Source organism: Gigantopelta aegis, chromosome 14 (genome assembly GCF_016097555.1).
Source record: "Gigantopelta aegis isolate Gae_Host chromosome 14, Gae_host_genome, whole genome shotgun sequence".
In the NCBI taxonomy this organism is placed as follows: Eukaryota; Metazoa; Mollusca; class Gastropoda; order Neomphalida; family Peltospiridae; genus Gigantopelta; species Gigantopelta aegis.
The window spans coordinates 54,456,705-54,475,165 of NC_054712.1; the positions used below are offsets into that span (position 1 = coordinate 54,456,705).

At 37.1% G+C, this 18,461-nt stretch overlaps 1 protein-coding gene across 1 annotated transcript in view; it reads left to right on the forward strand.

Moving 5' to 3' along the window:
- LOC121388536 (engulfment and cell motility protein 1-like) overlaps nucleotides 1–18,461 on the forward strand; it is a 73,737-nt gene that overhangs the window by 18,481 nt on the left and 36,795 nt on the right. The gene's annotated exons all lie outside the window — the stretch shown is intronic.

Here is an 18,461-nt window from a genome sequence, read left to right on the forward strand (position 1 = left end):
TGTTTACTTATTAAGTGAAAACCAAAATGTAAACAAGCTGTAACTGGCTGTAGCTGTAGGTGTGAAGTTAATCTGTACAGCATGATATATATATATATATATTGATACCTGATACCTGATACCTGATACCATCTGCTTTTTTAACCACTGCTTTTGTTGAAGTATAGGGGCGGGACGTGACGTAGCCCAATGGTAAAGTTGTCACCTGATGCGTGGTGGGTCTGGGATCAATGTCAATCGGTGGACTCGTTGGGCTATTTCTTGTTCCAGCCAGTGCACCATGACTGGTTGTTGTATCCTGTCTGTGGGACGGTGCATATAAACGATCTCTTGCTACTAATGGAAAAATGATCATGGGGTGGGGTGGGGGTTTCTTTCTAAAACTATGTGTTAAAATTACCAATTTGTTTTACATTCAGATGATTAATAAATCAGTATGCTCTGTGTCGTTAAACAAAACAAACTTGAACTTTTGTTGAAGGAAGGAAGAAAAGAAATGGTTTATTTAATGACACACTCAACACATTTTATTTACAGTTATATGGCATCGGACATAATGTTAAGGACCACACAGATATTGAGGGAGGAAATCCGCTGTTGCCACTTAGCAGCAAGGGATCTTTTATATGCACCATTTCACAGACAGGCTAGCACATACTACAGCTTTTGATGTACCAGTTGTGGTGCACTGGCTGGAGCGAGAAATAGTCCAATGGGCCCACTGATGGGGATCAATCCCAAACCAAACATTTGTTGAAGTATATATATCACATATACTACAAAATAAATACTATGCTTCATGATATACTAACATTACTTAGGGAAATAAACAGAGGTCAAATGTTTAAGATTAACATGGAAAGAAAGGGAATGTTGAGTCATACTCCAAAGTGGGATCTAACTCAAGTACGCTCACCTCAGGTATGTGGGTCATAGGATCGAATACTCTCAGTGGACCCATTCTCGGATTGGGTTTCTTCCTGTCTCAACCTGAATAGCTGTTAGGTTGTAACTGACACATAATTGGAGAAAATCCTACCATGATACAGGCTAAACAAATTAAATATTAATAACAGAATAAAAATAATAATTTAAAAAAAGATGAAAAAAAAAGACTGCAGCTTAAAAGTAAATAATAATAATAATAATAATAATAATAATAATATAAAGAAAAGAAAATAACAGAATAGAAAATGTAAACACATTCAAATAAATAAAAAAATAAAATACTGTTTAGTATTTTAGAATTGTGTAGTGATCTCTGAAACTTGCATAGCAAATTATGATACAATACTGAACAAAATATTCGCTTCATACAGGTTGTGAATTTCCATTTAGTTTTTAAGTTTTAAGGTCAGTATTTCCGATAATGATGTTTAATAATTAAAAATACTGTGTGGTTCACAGCAATTGTTATTACTTCTTTATCTCCTGGTAGGTATTCAATTGTTGTACACTTACATTGAGATAAGCATAAAGTAAAACAGATCACATGACAGGAAGATTTTAGTTGAGTGTAATAAAACACTCCATGTGTTAAGGTCCACGGTTAATATCCAATGGAGTAGATATACTACGTATAATATGGCCAGGTAGAAATCCAAAGCTCTTCCTTTTAGAAAAGTATTGTATCAAATCATGACATTCTATGGAAACAGTCAGTTTTTCTATGAGGTAGGTACGCATCTGTGTTAATCAGCCACTCAAGGTGTTCGGTAAGTGGGTGGGTGGATGGGTTAAGAATACGAAGTGACCTTTTGTTTAATGTATTAGATTATTTGGATATGTATTAAGTTATCTCTTAAGACTGATGTCTGTTCAGTAAGGTCAATATTTATATAAGCCGACAACACTCAAAAGCTATCACCAGAGTACGAATGTTAGTTTTTACTCAGCTGCTAGCTCTGTATGCCGGCAAGAAAATTTTTTGTTTAATGTTTTAGTGATTGACAGCTAAATACAGACTTTGATGTTTTAGGGGAGCTATCACTCTCGCTCCTCATCACTCACCTGAGACTAGATCAGGAAGAGTAATCTTTAGCTTCCCTTAGCATGTGAATTTATATCGTATCAGTTTGGTAATATCTTAAATGGCTCTCCATAATCTAAGTTAGGGGAGCAATCAGTCACTCCCTCAATTTATTTTTCGTGACGAGTTCTGTTTAACATAGTGATTGTGGCACTTGGTTTTGCAAAATAGAGAAGAAACCTGCATCGTCATGATAGAGCACTATTTAGGTGGAAACTTAGGTGAAGGTGGGGGACTGTCAATCCAATGGCCTTGGGAGAGGGAAATGTAAGGGCTCAAAGAGGTTGGATTTGTTTGGGGACATTGTATTTCAAATTTCAGGACCCATTTTCGTGAAAAGGTGTAAAGTTACATCTACGACTAGCACTTACGTCTGCCGTAGATTTATGTTTACATGTAAACGTAACTTAGTTGGATGTAAATCTATGATTTAGCTCTCTGACAGGAGAAATTAAAAACAAAACATTAGAAACGATGGCTACCGGGTAAATAACAAATGCGCAAAACACAATTTCATTTAACGTCTGCTAACAATAACATCACGAATGGCGAACCATGGCATTTTGGTATTGGTGAGGATCCACGTTTTGGTACGAACTTTAGGACATTCTTAAAAAGGAAAAGATAACTCAGGAGAAATGTGGCCGAGTCGAAAACATCCGTTTGATCACCAAAAAAAAGAGTTCAGTCTGTGGGCTTTCGCCATCGCAAACTGCTTCAGTTATTGGAAATGCTGCCATTTTCCACAACTAATAGTAAATAACGGCGATCGTGCTTGATTTATTATATGTACACAACTTACGTGCAGCGGTAGTTGTAACCGGAGGAACTCTTATATTTACGTCCAACTTTACACTTATGTTTACATTGTTTCGTGAATAGATCTTCAGTCATAGATTTACGTTTACATGTAAAACTAGACTTACGATATTTTGTGAATATGGGTCCTGGTGTTCATATACAGCATTGTGAGCACAATAATAGAAAAAGTGCCCCCTCCCCCTCCCCTTGTTCTGCAGCCAGAATACTGGGCCCCAGTTATTTGTTCAATTTAAACTTTAAGGTTATGGATAGGGTTAGTTTTAGACTAAAATAAATATATATATATATATCTTAGTGTAATTTATATCCTTGTGTATATATATATAGCATACAACAGAATACATATTCAGGGGGACTTGGTATGCAGTGAGGGTGGGACGTAGCCCAGTGGTAAAGCGTTCGCTTGATGTGCGGTCGGTCTGGGATCGATCCCTGTCGGTGGGGGCATTGGGCTATTTCTCGCTCTAACCAGTGCACCATGACTGGTATATCAAAGGTTGTGGTATGTGTTATTCTGTCTGTGGGATGGTGCATATAAAAGATCCCTTGCTGCTAATCGAAAAGAGTAGTCCATGAAGTGGTGACAGCGGGTTTCCTCTCTCAATATCTGTGTGGTCCTTAACCATATGTCCGACACCATATAACCGTAAATAAAATGTGTTGAGTGGGTCGTTAAATAAAACATTTCCTTATTTCTGTATGCAGTGATATATGTCAATTGTTGGGAATTTGTTGCATAACCCATTGCGATTACAAGTGTCATTTGTCCTACTAGAGGGAGTCTAGGTAAACTGCTTGCCTGACGTGCAGTTTGACATCCAATAGCTGGCGATTAGTAAATCAGTGTGCTCTAATAGTGTCGTTAAACAAAACAAACTTTCACAATATACTGTGATACATCAGTTGTTGCGAATTTATTCCATGACCAAGTACCATTACAAGAAGTGTTATTCATCCCATCAGCGTGTTGTGTAAGAGAAGTTGTACCAGTATCATTGCTTCATATTTTCCGATTACAAGAAGTGTTATTCGTCCCACCAGTTCCTACATCATGTGTATTTATAAGTGAAGTTGTATCACTGCTTCATATTTTTCCATTACAACAGGTGTTATTTGTCTGACCAGCTCCTATTAGTGTGTTGTTTAAGAGAAGTTGTACCATTACAACAGCTTCATATTTTCCCATTACAACAAGTGTTATTTGTCCCACCATCTCCTATCAGTGTGTTGTGTAATACCACTGCCCCATATTTTTCTACACCTCCTCCTACATAGAGGAAGTAATATATTCTGTTTCCTTCTTGTACTTGAACTAACTACTGTAAGACTCATTAATGTTCAGTCATTTTCACAGCTTACATTAACTTACATGTAGCTTGCCATATACCAAAGCTTATCTTGTAGGTGATAATGTTACCATTTAAAAGTGAAACTGATACAGGCAGAGTAGCCACTCATTTAAGTAGTACATGTACATGTACATTGATAAAGAGTATGTGCTAATCTTGCATTTAATCTCCTCAAACTTCAGAGTGTGGGTCACTGGGTGTCACGTTGCAGTGAAATGATTGAAAGAATGTTTCATACTAAAGTTTCTTATGGTTAACACCATCACTGGAGAACTTTCTTATTTTTTGCACATTGATTTATTAATCATCAGCTATTGGATGTCAAACATTTGGTAATTTTTATATAAAGTTATGACACCACTAGAGCACATTGATTTATTAATCATCATTACATTTGGTAATTTTTACTTATTCTTAGAGAGGAAACCTGCTACATTTTTCCATTAGTAGCAAGACATCTTTATATATGCACCATCCCACAGACAGGATATGACATACCAGTCTTTGATATACCAGTCGTGGTGCACTGGCTGCAACGAGAAATAGCCCAAAGGGCCCACCCACAGGGATCGATCCCAAACTGACCACACTTCAAGCGAGCACTTTACCACTGGTCTACGTCCCATCCACTTTTGACGTATAGTCTTAGAAAAGAAACCCGCTACATTTTTCCATGAGTAGAACCATTGCACAAACAGGATGGCACATACCATGACCGTTGATATACCGGTCGTGATGCTCTGGCTTGTATAAGAAATAGCCAATGGGCTCACCGACAGGGATCGATCCAAGACTAAACGTGCATCAGGCATGTGCTTTGCTACTGGACTAAATCCCACCCCTGTTTTATACTGATGCTGACACCAACATAAGTTCAGGTCATTTAGGTCAACAGGAGCCTGGAGGTTTCTCATAATATTGTAAACCAGGAGGGGGGAAAAGTGTGCATGTCAATTTTGTGTTGTTCACTCCTAACCTCAAGTCGTGGAATTTATACACAAGCATTATTTTCTTTGCACATATACATTGCTGATACAAACCAGGAATAGTACTTGGAAGTCGTCTTACCTTTATCTCATACCCAGTATAGTCCGGGAGCCCAGAGAGGTTTAATTAGCATTGCGAGTACAAAAGGTCTGAGGCCTGGAATATGTAGGTGTGGGCTGTGTGACCCCCAAACGGGTACCCTAAGGAATATTTTGGCATCAGTTTTGTTGATGTACTCGGTCATGCTAAGTAATCTTCTAATTAGTGCTAATTAGGGGCGTTCTTAAGTGGACTAAGTACAGGAGATGACACTTAAGAATGGTAGATCTTAATTAGTACATCAACAGAGAACATTTTAACGTTAGTTTCGTTGATGTACTCGATTGTGCTAATTAACCTGAAATTGGGTGGATTGTGACCTTTGACCCGTTAAGTGGATTCGGTACAGGTTTTGACACTTAAGAATCACTGATCCTTAGTCAGGGTACCCTAAAGAATATTTTGGCATCAGTTTTGTTGATGTACTCAACCATGCTAATTAAACTTCTAATTAGTGCTAATTAGGGGCGTTCTTAAGTGGACTAAGTACAGGAACTGACACTTAAGAATGGTGGATCTTAATTAGTACATCAACAGAAAACATTTTGGTGTAGGTTTGATTGGTGTACTCAACCATGCTAATTAAACTTAAAATTTGGGGTATTTTGAGGGGCGGCCCCTCGGATTGGTACAGGAGATGACACTTAAGAATGGCCGTTTGGGGGGCCCACAGCCCACACCTACATATTCCAGGCCTCAGACCTTTTGTACTCGCAATGCTAATTAAACCTCTCTGGGCTCCCGGTTTAATAGCCATTTTTTCATTTGTATTTTCTGTGCTGTTGTGTCAATGAACATTCGTTTGTTCATTTGTTCATTCATTCGTTTGTTCTCCACAACATCAGATTATAGAAAAAACAAAACTAAATACACTTCAATCAATTTGGTTTTTAAAATTTTAAATATAAGATACACATAAAAGTATCCGTACAGTTAGAACTGATGACCATGAGATAAATGCTCACTTCATTGTACATTAAGTTTTTTTAGTTTTTTATTTCCACTATGATGTTCATCAGAAGAGCTTTTCTGATAACAATTTGTCCATTGTTCATCCATCCATCCATCCATCCATCCATCCATCCGTCCATCCATCCATCCATCCATCCGTCTGTACTTCAACTTTTCCTTCAAAGTTTGTCTTTGACAGTTTCAATTGAATTGTTCTGAAACTTGGTACAATGATCCTCTGGGGTATGCTCCACAAACTAATAGAGAAATATTTTAGAAATTTTCAAATTTCAATTGAAAATTTTAAGGTTGATCTTTTCCTAGAGTTTTGATCGGATAGTTCTGAATCTTGGTATAATTATTTTTTTGGGAAATCTTCACAAACTAATTATTGAGAGATATTTTGGAATTTTTTCTCTTCATTGTTTTCATGCATGTTGGTCATATTAAATTTCTCCTTTGTACAGAGCATTAGATTTTAGTCATCCACAGAATTAATATGCAAACACACAGTAATGAGTAATTTTGCATAATTTACAGAAAACCATAATGCATGCACATTAAAAGTTTCAAAAATAGACATTTTTATTGCAGTGGTTGCATGCATGTCTGCTTTTAATGTGGGAGTTGGCTTGTAAAAGACATTAATATTCAAGGTCTTCATTCTTGTAAACAAATTCAGATTTAATGTATTCTTCAGCTGTGTTAGTTTTCTATGAATAACTTTCACTTAATAGACTGAAGGGAAAAATATCCAGATGGCTCTGTCATTGGTGTCCTGTGTCAGTTACATTGTCAGTCTCTCGTTACATTGTCAGTCTCTCATTGGTGTCCTGTGTCCATTACATTATCAGTCTATCATTACATTGTCAGTCTCTCATTGGTGTCCTGTGTCCGTTACATTGTCAGTTTCTCGTAACATTGTCAGTCTCTCATTACATTGTAAGTCCCTCATTACATTGTCAGTCTCATATTACATTGTCAGTCTATCGTTACATTGTCAGTCTCTCATTACATTGTCAGTCTCTCATTGGTGTCCTGTGTCCATTACATTGTCAGTCTCTCGTTACATTGTCAGTCTCTCGTTACATTGTCAGTCTCTCATTACATTGTCAGTCTCTCGTTACATTGTCAGTCTCTTATTGGTGTCCTGTGTCCATTACATTGTCAGTCTCTTATTACATTGTAAGTCCCTCATTACATTGTCAGTCTATCGTTACATTGTCAGTCTCTTATTACATTGTCAGTCTCTCATTGGTGTCCTGTGTCCATTACATTATCAGTCTATCATTACATTGTCAGTCTCTTGTTGGTGTCCTGTGTCCATTACATTGTCAGTCTCTCGTAACATTGTCAGTCTCTCATTACATTGTCAGTCTCTCATTGGTGTCCTGTGTCCATTACATTATCAGTCTATCATTACATTGTCAGTCTCTTGTTGGTGTCCTGTGTCCATTTTTTTGGGAAATCTTCACAAACTAATTATTGAGAGATATTTTGGAATTTTTTCTCTTCATTGTTTTCATGCATGTTGGTCATATTAAATTTCTCCTTTGTACAGAGCATTAGATTTTAGTCATCCACAGAATTAATATGCAAACTCTCAGTTGAGTAATTTTGTACAGAAAACCCATGCACATTGTCCATTACATTGTCAGTCTGCTTTTAATGTGGGAGTTCTTGTACATTAATGTCAAGGTCTTCATTCTCGTTACATTGATTTCAGTCTCTTCAGCTGTGTTAGTCTATGAATAACTGTCACATGAAGGGAAAAATACATTGTCAGTCCTGTGTCAGTTACATTGTCAGTCTCTCGTTACATTGTCAGTCTCTCATTGGTGTCCTGTGTCCATTACATTATCAGTCTATCATTACATTGTCAGTCTCTCATTGGTGTCCTGTGTCCGTTACATTGTCAGTTTCTCGTAACATTGTCAGTCTCTCATTACATTGTAAGTCCCTCATTACATTGTCAGTCTCATATTACATTGTCAGTCTATCGTTACATTGTCAGTCTCTCATTACATTGTCAGTCTCTCAGTCCTGTGTCCCTACATTGTCAGTCTCTCGTTACATTGTCAGTCTCTCGTACATTGTCAGTCTCTCATTACATTGTCCTCTCTCGTTACATTGTCAGTCTCTTATTGGTGTCCTGTGTCCATTACATTGTCAGTCTCTTATTACATTGTCATTCATTGTCAGTCTATCGTTACATTGTCAGTCTCTTATTACATTGTCAGTCTCTCATTGGTGTCCTGTGTCCATTACATTATCAGTCTATCATTACATTGTCAGTCTCTTGTTGGTGTCCTGTGTCCATTACATTGTCAGTCTCTCGTAACATTGTCAGTCTCTCATTACATTGTCAGTCTCTCATTGGTGTCCTGTGTCCATTACATTATCAGTCTATCATTACATTGTCAGTCTCTTGTTGGTGTCCTGTGTCCATTACATTGTCAGTCTCTCATTACATTGTAAGTCTCTCATTACATTGTCAGTCTCTCATTACATTGTCAGTCTCTCATTGGTGTCCTGTGTCCATTACATTGTCAGTCTCTCATTACATTGTCAGTCTCTCGTTACATTGTCAGTCTCTCGTTGTTGTCCTGTGTCCATTACATTGTCAGTCTCTCATTTACATTGTAAGTCCCTCATTACATTGTAAGTCCCTCATTAGATTGTCAACATTGTCAGTCTCTCGTTACATTGTCAGTCTCTCATTGGTGTCCTCTGTCCATTACATTGTCAGTCTCTCATTACATTGTCAGTCTCTCATTACATTGTCAGTCTCTCATTGGTGTCCTGTGTCCATTACATTATCAGTCTATCATTACATTGTCAGTCTCTTGTTGGTGTCCTATGTCCATTACATTGTCAGTCTCTCATAACATTGTCAGTCTCTCATTACATTGTCAGTCTCTCATTGGTGTCCTGTGTCCATTACATTGTCAGTCTCTTGTTGGTGTCCTGTGTCCATTACATTGTCAGTCTCTCATTACATTGTCAGTCTCTCATTACATTATCACTCTCTCATTGGTGTCCTGTGTCCATTACATTGTCAGTCTCTCATTACATTGTAAGTCTCTCGTTGGTGTCCTGTGTCCATTACATTGTCAGTCTCTCATTACATTGTAAGTCCCTCATTACATTGTAAGTCCCTCATTACATTGTAAGTCCCTCATTACATTGTCAGTCTTTCATTACATTGTCAGTCTCTCATTGGTGTCCTGTGTCCATTACATTGTCAGTCTCTCGTTACATTGTCAGTCCCTCATTACATTGTCAGTCTCGTTACATTGTCAGTCTCTCATTACATTGTCTGTCTCTCGTTATATTGTCAGTCCCTCATTACATTGTCAGTCTCGTTACATTGTCAGTCTCTCATTACATTGTCAGTCTTTCATTACATTGTCAGTCTATCGTTGGTGTCCTGTGTCCATTACATTGTCAGTCTCTCATTACATTGTCAGTCTCTCATTGGTGTCCTGTGTCCATTACATTGTCAGTCTCTCGTTACATTGTCAGTCCCTCATTACATTGTCAGTCTCGTTACATTGTCAGTCTCTCATTACATTGTCTGTCTCTCGTTATATTGTCAGTCTCTCGTTACATTGTCAGTCTCTCATTGGTGTCCTCTCTCGATTCTACAATGTTAAACTATTCTGTGGTCCAAAATAACCTATTGAATATAGTTTTCCTCATGTCTGTATTGACATTATATCTATTGAATTCTCAGGTCCGTCTTAATTAATTTTTATTTTCGGGGGGGGGGGGGGGGGGGCAGGTGGGTTGTTTGGGTGTGAGTTAGTGAGTGGGATTTGAAGGGAGTAGCTTGGTAGGTAGTCACTAGTCTGCTACAGTGTAATTGACCAAACATTCCTTTCCTTTCTTTCTATCCACACCATATGATCTTTTTCAGCAATAGCTATATAACAGTACTCTAATCAGAGATCGGTATAGGATCGATCCCCGTCTATGGTCCCATTGGGTTATTTCTCAATTGAGCCAGTGATCCATAATTGATATAACAAAGGCAGTGGTATGTAGTATCACGTCTGTGGGATGGTGTATATAAAAGATCCCTTGCTGCTAATAAAAATAAGTGGTGGCAGTGGGTTTCCTCTCTCATTATCTGTGTGGTCCTTAATAATATGTCGATGCCATATAACCATAATTAATATGTGCTGAAAGTGTTGTTAAACCAGCCATTGTGAAAAAAAACATTCAGAAAAATATATGTGGGATGGACAGACAGATGGATAGAAGAATGGAGATGAAACCTACAGTCCCCTTTGGTTGGACCAGTAGGGAACTAATAAAAAACATTTCTTCCTTTGTCCAAATCAAGGGTGGAACGTAGACGGGGGGAAAGTGCTCGCTTGATGCACGATCAGTTTAGGATTGATTCCTGTCGGTGGGCCCATTGGACTATTTCTCGTTCTAACCAGTGCACCATGACTAGTGTATCAAAGGCCATGGTATGTGCTATCCTGTCTATGGGATGGTGCATATAAAAGATCCCTTGCTACTAATGAAAAATGTAGAGGGTTTCCTTCTTACCAAATGTTAACATCCAGTAGCTGATGATTAATAAATCAATGGTGGTGTTAAACAAAAACAAACTTGAACTTTAATTTTGTTCAAATCAGGAAGGTATTAAGCAGAGATCTATAACCATATGTAATTCATATTCAAAACTGCTGTTAAAGATTGCAACGGCACTCAAATCAGGAAGGTATTAAGCAGAGATCTATAACCATATGTAATTCATATTCATAAATGCTGTAAAAGATTGCAACCCAAACAAAAATTGCAAGCTTAATAAATAGCTGGTAACTAGCTGGTAACTACCTTGCGACAATGTTGTACAAGCATATTTTACACGGTAGTAACTACTGCGTTTCGAGCTAGTATTTGGAACCTTTTTACAACCTTGTGACAAGCTTCCTGCATGCTTGCTACGAGCTTCCCGCAAGCTTGCGACTAGCTGCCCACACGCTTGCGACGAGCTTCCCACAAGCTTCCGACGAGCTTCCCGCAAGCTTGCAACGAGCTTCCTGCACGCTTGTAACGAGCTTCCTGCCTTGTTCAGTTTAAGCTAGTATTTGGAACCTTTTTACAAACTTGTGACGAGCTTCCCGCATGCTTGCAACAAGCTTCCCGCAAGCTTGTTCAGTTTAAGCTAGTATTTGGAACCTTTTTACAACCTTGCGACAAGCTTCCTGCAAGCTTGCGATGAGCTACCCTCATGCTTGCTACGAGCTTCCCGCATGCTTGCTACGAGCTTCCTGCAAGCTTGCGACTAGCTTCCCGCAAGCTTGTTCAGTTTAAGCTAGTATTTGGAACCTTTTTACAACCTTGCTGCAAGCTTGCGACGAGCTTCCCGCAAGCTTGCGACGAGCTTCCCGCAAGCTTGCGACGAGCTTCCCGCAAGCTTGCGACGAGCTTCCCGCAAGCTTGCGACGAGCTTCCCGCAAGCTTGCGACGAGCTTCCCGCAAGCTTGCGACGAGCTTCCCGCAAGCTTGCGACGAGCTTCCCGCAAGCTTGCGACGAGCTTTCCGCAAGCTTGCGACGAGCTTCCTGCAAGCTTGCGACAATCTACCTACAAGCTTGCATCAGTGGCAGCCATCTTGCATCTTGTATAATTCTTTTAAAAAAACAACAATGGTTTTAAAGTGAAAAACATGAACAGTTAAAACAAAAAAATAGGTGCTACATGTTGTCAGATCAGATACTTAGGCTACAAAATTAGTTTACCTGTCTGATAGACATGTTCCATAGGATAGTCTTGACTAAACTAATATGCTAAAAAGCTCCTGGTCCTATATTCTTCTTCTTCTTCTTGTTTTAGGTTACCGTATACGCAAATATGTTCGCAAATAAAATATACCGCGAAAATCGCAAACACGTTGATAGCACCGCGAATTTAATTACGCGCGAACTTATTTCCGATTTGGTAAAATAATATTTCCCTTATAATATATAGTCTTATCTCTACATGCCCAACCCATATCAGAATCAAGCAGAGGTCCGTAAAGTCACGTAATTCTGTAAATCTGCATGGTCACGTGGATTTGATCGAAGTGACACACAGTTGGGGTGTAAATCTGTTGTTACGTAATATCAGTTTTCTTTGTTTTCTTTGTAACTTTGAATGGATGTTTGTGGGTATCACCAATAATTAAGTTATTTCTTGTGATATTTGCGTTTTTCAATTTTCTGTATCACATGTGCGTGTTCCATCGATAACATGACAATAGTCTTATCAGACATACATACAACATTGACGTTTCACTGACAGCATGGTGAACATGTCCAAGTGTGTGCGTGAAATTGTTATTGAAAAGAGTTTGGCAAATGAAATATGGGTAATTTTGATTTTATTATTGGGGGACACAGTCGTGAAAATAATTCCTCGCGAAAATGTAAAATGAAAGCCCGATCGCTAATTATTTTAGCCGCGAAAATATTTGCGTATACGGTATACACTGTGGTGTAAAGTCATTTGTTTGTTTCTTCTTGTTTTCTTTTTTCTCCTGTTCCACCAAGCAGGATTCAACCAAACTTGGTCCAAATGATCGTCTTATAGACCTGACCAAGTGTTGTTATTTTTCAGGCCAATAAAAATTCCAAGATGGCCGCCCTGGCCTCTGAATAACTGAGACATTTTTAACTTTTACTAAAGTTCCACCATGCAAATTTAAACCATATGTATTCCTAATGATCCTCTCATGGCCCTGACCAAGTTTGTTATTTTTCGGGCAGATTTAAAATCAAGATTGCTGCCCTGGCCTCTGATTGACAGAGACTTTTTTTTTGCTTCTTTTCAAGGTCCACCAGGCAGGTTTCAATCAAACTTAGTCCAAATGATTCTCTCATGACTTACTAAGTGTTGTTATTTTTGTGGCTGATTCAAAATCCAAGATGGCCACCCTGGCCTCTGATTGGCTCAGACATTTTCAACATCTTCTCAAATTCCACAAGGCTAATTTTAACCAAACATGGCCCATGTCATCCTCTCATGGCCATGCATATGTTATTATTTTTGGGGCCAATTGAAAATCCAATCATTACAAGATGATTCTGTTTTAACTATATTGTAGTATCATTCGTATGTATTAATATTAATTTTGTTTTATTATTGTAAATACTATCTAAATCTGTTACATGTATGTTTGGTTGTTTAGCCACTGTTCCCACTGAATTTGATAAATCATATGAGAAGTTATGAATTAAAAAAAAATAACCATGAAAATGATTTGGACTTTTTCTCTACAAGTGTAGACATGCTTTCACAGTTGAAGATATACATGCAGCAAGCTTGCAAAAATGAAAACATGCTTGCGGGAAGCTTGCACATTTGAAGATATGCTTGCAGCAAGCTAGCAAAAATTAAAACATGCTTGCAGGAAGCTTGTAACAGTTGAAGATATGCATACAGGAAAGTTTTAAGTAGAGGTCTGTAACCATGTGTAAAGATATTCAAAACTGCTGTTAAAGATTGCAATGATATTTGAATCAGGAAAGTTTTAAATGGAGGTTTGTAACTAAATGTAAAGATATTCAAAACTGCTGTTAAAGATTACAACAGCTGAAATCAGGGAAGTTTTAACCAAATGTAATTCATATTCAAAACTGCAGTGAAAAATTGCAACGGCACTCAAATCAGGAAAGTTTTAACCAAATGTAATTCATATTAAAAACTGCTGTGAAAGATTGGCTGTTTTACAGTACATCCTTTACTGGTCGACAACAATAACTGAATGCAGTGACTTGCGCACTTGGTGACAGGATGTACATGTAGTTTATTTCACAACTTGGATTAGCTGGATGCAGAGGAAACATATGTACAATAGTACATACGTTAGATACGTTAGATACGTAATACAGGCTGATGCTCGTTCAGAGGGGAATGTAGTACACGGGCATGCTGTTCTGAGTTGTCAGGGTTTACAGCTGCACAAATGAAGAGAAAACAGCAAGTAAAGAAATATTCTAAATATTACAGCCATGCATTAGTTCATTAGATTGTGGTCTTCAGTTTTAACATGTCATGGTTTGTGTGCATGAAGTAAAGTTTGTTTTGTTTAAAGACGCCAGTAGAGCACATTGATTTATTAATCATTGGCTATTGGATGTCAAATGTTTTGTAAGTTTGACTTCAAGTCTTAGAGAGGAAACTGCTATATTTTTCCATTAGTAACAAGGGATCTTTTATATGCATCATCCCAAAGAGAGGATAGCACATACCACAGTTTTTGATATACCAGTTGTGTTGTGCATAAAGTGTGTTTGCTAGATGTGACGAAGTCATTTTATAATTAATGTTTTTGCATGTTATTTCACGAATGTTGGTTGGTTGCATTTTTTGTGGTTATTTCAAGAAGAATTTTTTTTTTTTCATGTATTTAAAAATTTATATTTACATGTTACATGTTAATCTTAAAGTGATTAATATCTATATTTTTATTAAAAAACATTTTTACAGTTATAATTATAGTATATTTTACAAAATAGTATAGCCCATGATAAATATATAGTTAATAAATAATAAGGTAATTAATGTTGATTGCTAATAATAATGAAGACCATAACAGTGACCATAGTGAATGCTGGTAGTAACAATCACATCTGTGGAACAGTGGACTTAAAAGAGAAATTCTTGTCCAAGGAATGATTTTCAAGTCCTTATTACAAACTTGTAATACTTTACACAAACCGGCCTCAGTGGCGTTGTGGCAGGCCATCGGTCTACAGGCAGGTAGGTACTGGGTTCGGATCCCAGTCGAGGCATGGGATTTTTAATCCAGATACCGACTCCAAACCCTGAGTGAGTGCTCTGCAAGCCTCAATGGGTAGGTGTAAACCACTTGCACCGACCAGTGATCCATAACTGGTTCAACAAAGGCCATGGTTTGTGTTATCCTGCCTGTGGGAAGCGCAAATAAAAGATCCCTTGCTGCCAATCGGAAGAGTAGCCCATGTAGTGGCGACAGCGGGTTTCCTCTCAAAATCTGTGTGGTCCTTAACCATATGTCTGACGCCATATAACCGTAAATAAAATGTGTTGAGTGCGTCGTTAAATAAAACACTTCTTTCTTTTTACTTTACACAAATAAATGAATACATTTAAATTGTACATGATTTATAGCAAAAGTTTGTTTTATTTAATGACACCACTAGAGCATGTGTTCATGCAATTTTTTAATGATTTACTTAATTAAGGGGTTGTTTATTTTTGGAATTATTGTCTCCAAATCACTGCAATCTGTATACTTTATGATTTGATATTTCTCACCAAATTAAGAAAAGATTGAATAACTGACTGGTTAAGTGTTCGCCTGAGGTGCTTGCGTCATAGGATCGAACCACTTTGGTGGATCCATTAAGCTGATTGCGTTTTTTTCCATTCCAACCAGTGCACCACAATAGGCTGCTGATGGAAAAATGTAGTAGGTTTCCTCTGATGACTACGTGTCAGAATTGCCAAATATTTGACATCCAATAGCCGATGATTAATTAATCAATGTGCTCTAGTGGTGTTGTTAAACAAAACAAACTTTTTTATCAAGGGGCAGTAAGCAAAACTGGGTACAAAAATGAAAATAGCATGTTTCCTCTGTTAGAATTACCAAATGTTTGACCTCCATTACTGATGATTAATTAATCAATGTGTTGTAGTGGTATTGTTAAATAAAACACTTTTTTCCCCTCTATTAGACTGTTAAAATTACCAAATGTTTGACGGCCATAGTCGATGATTAATTAATCAATGTGCTTTAATGGTGTCAAATAAAACAAACTTTTTCCTCCCTCTGTTAAACTATATGTCAACATTTTCAAATGTTTGACATCCAATAAGATCTGATGATTAATTAATCAATGTGCTCTAGTTGTGTCATTAAATAAAACAAACTTTTTCCTCCCTCTGTTAAACTATATGTCAACATTTTCAAATGTTTGACATCCAATAAGATCTGATGATTAATTAATCAATGTGCTCTAGTTGTGTCATTAAATAAAGCAAACTTTTTTCCCCCTCTGTTAAACTATATGTCAAAATTGCTAAATGTTTGACATCTAATAGCTGATGATTAATAAATCAATGTGCTTTAATGGTGTCGTTAAATAAAACCTTTTTTTTCCCTCTGTTAATCTATATGTCAAAATTGCCAAATGTTTGACATTCAATATCTGATGATTAATAAAACAATGTGTTCTAGAGGTGTCGTTAAATATAACACACTTTTGTCCCCTCTATATGTCAAAATTGCAAAATGTTTGACATTCAGTATCTGATGATGAATAAAACAATGTGTTCTAGAGGTGTCATTACACAAAAAAATACTTTTCAAAACAAACTTTGATGGTCATGCACAGCTTGCACTTGGTGAAATGATCATGCAGCACGAATAATTGTGAACCGTGTGTGTGTTATTGGAGGGATCAGTTCATTGCATTGTGAGGGAAATCAGTCTTTAGGCCATGGATCAGAGGCTGAAATAACAAACACACGGAGAACAATAGACCGATGACAGCGTCATATCATACTGGTTATTTTGAGTTACGTTTCTGAAAACTATAAAATGTTGGAGAAATAGTCATTACGGTAGTACTCGGTTTGACTATGACATGGTACATGGTATATTTCAGTTTTCCAAAATAACACATTTGTTGATTACCATGAATACTACTACTAGGAAACGACGGTCATTATTTTATGACCAGGAGCCAATTTCACAAAAGATCGTAAGTTATACCGATCATACGATTTCATGTGTTTGGCATCTGTTTCACACAGAAAAGAAATATCATAACGGAAGATGAAGATAAAATAGGTATAGTTCAAATCACAGTGGAGCACCGTTGTATTGAACTTGCTTAAGTCGATATATCGTTTATGTTGATATGACTGGCTGGTCCCGGCCAGAATGTGTATTAATTATCATGTTTTTTTGTCTCGGTTCAGTCAGTACAATTAAATCGATAGTACGTTTGTGTCAATATATTTTTTGGTCCCAACTTAGACTTTTATATGGAAAAATGTCTTTATGTGTCAATATTTATATTATGTGTTAAAAATAAATAAAATATTTTAAAAGGTAGATATGAATTGTGTGATATGAAAACAATGCTGTACCCTTGCTGTGAACACGTAACCAACAATAAAAACAGTTGCCGGCTTTTGACTGTAAACAAATAATGATTTGTAATTACTGTAACAGTTCACATGTTCAAGTATTGAGCAATATATTAAATGGTTTCATCAAACTTAAAAGAAAACGCTAGCAGATGACAATTGTTACATAATGCAACTAGTCATGTGACTTGTGACTTTGAGAAATTGAGGACCGGTAAATGTAGGATTAATTTGTCTCGATAATGTAATTAGTTCTGTGCTCGACTCTGTATTAGTTGTATTGTTAGTAGGAACACGAGTTATGGTTAGTCGTAGATTTATGTTTACATGTAAAACTAGGCTTACAAATGTTTTGGGAAATAGGACCCTGGTCTGTAGAAAACAAAAACTGTTGGTATATAAATATTATAATTTAGTTTAATAACCACAGACTTGACATAATTTATTTACTTTCAAGATATTATTTATTAATCTACCAATCTATTAAAGAAAGTAATGATCTCAGGTAAAATATACAACCTCAATTGCCTGTTGTTTCTTTAATGCCATTACTCTATAACAGGTAGGGATGGGATGTAATCCTGTGGTAAAGTACCCACTTGATGGCCCACTGGTTTAGGATCAATCCCCGTTGGTGGACCCATTGAGCTAGTTCTCGTTCCGGCCAGTGCACCACGACTGGTATTTGCTATCCTGTCTATGGGATGGTGCATATAAAAGATCCTTTGCCTCTAATGGAAAAATGTAGCGGGTTTCCTCTCTATGACTTTCAGAATTACCAAATGTTTGACATGCTGATGATGAATAAATCAATGTGTTCTAGTAGTGTTGTTGAACAAAACAAACTTTAACTTTTGATGTGGGCATGGTGTGGGTACAGAACATGGAAAACACATTCATCAAAACTTTATTATGTTCTTATCAGTAGTAGTATATGCATATAAGCGTCAAATACAGCATACATCGAAAACAGCCTTAAAGTGGTATATTATTTGATTAAGTTTTCAGCTTGCTCTGAATATGCACGTTAAACACTCTGACCTGGCCTGATTAAGTTTTGAAGATGGTATGGAGGGTAAAACT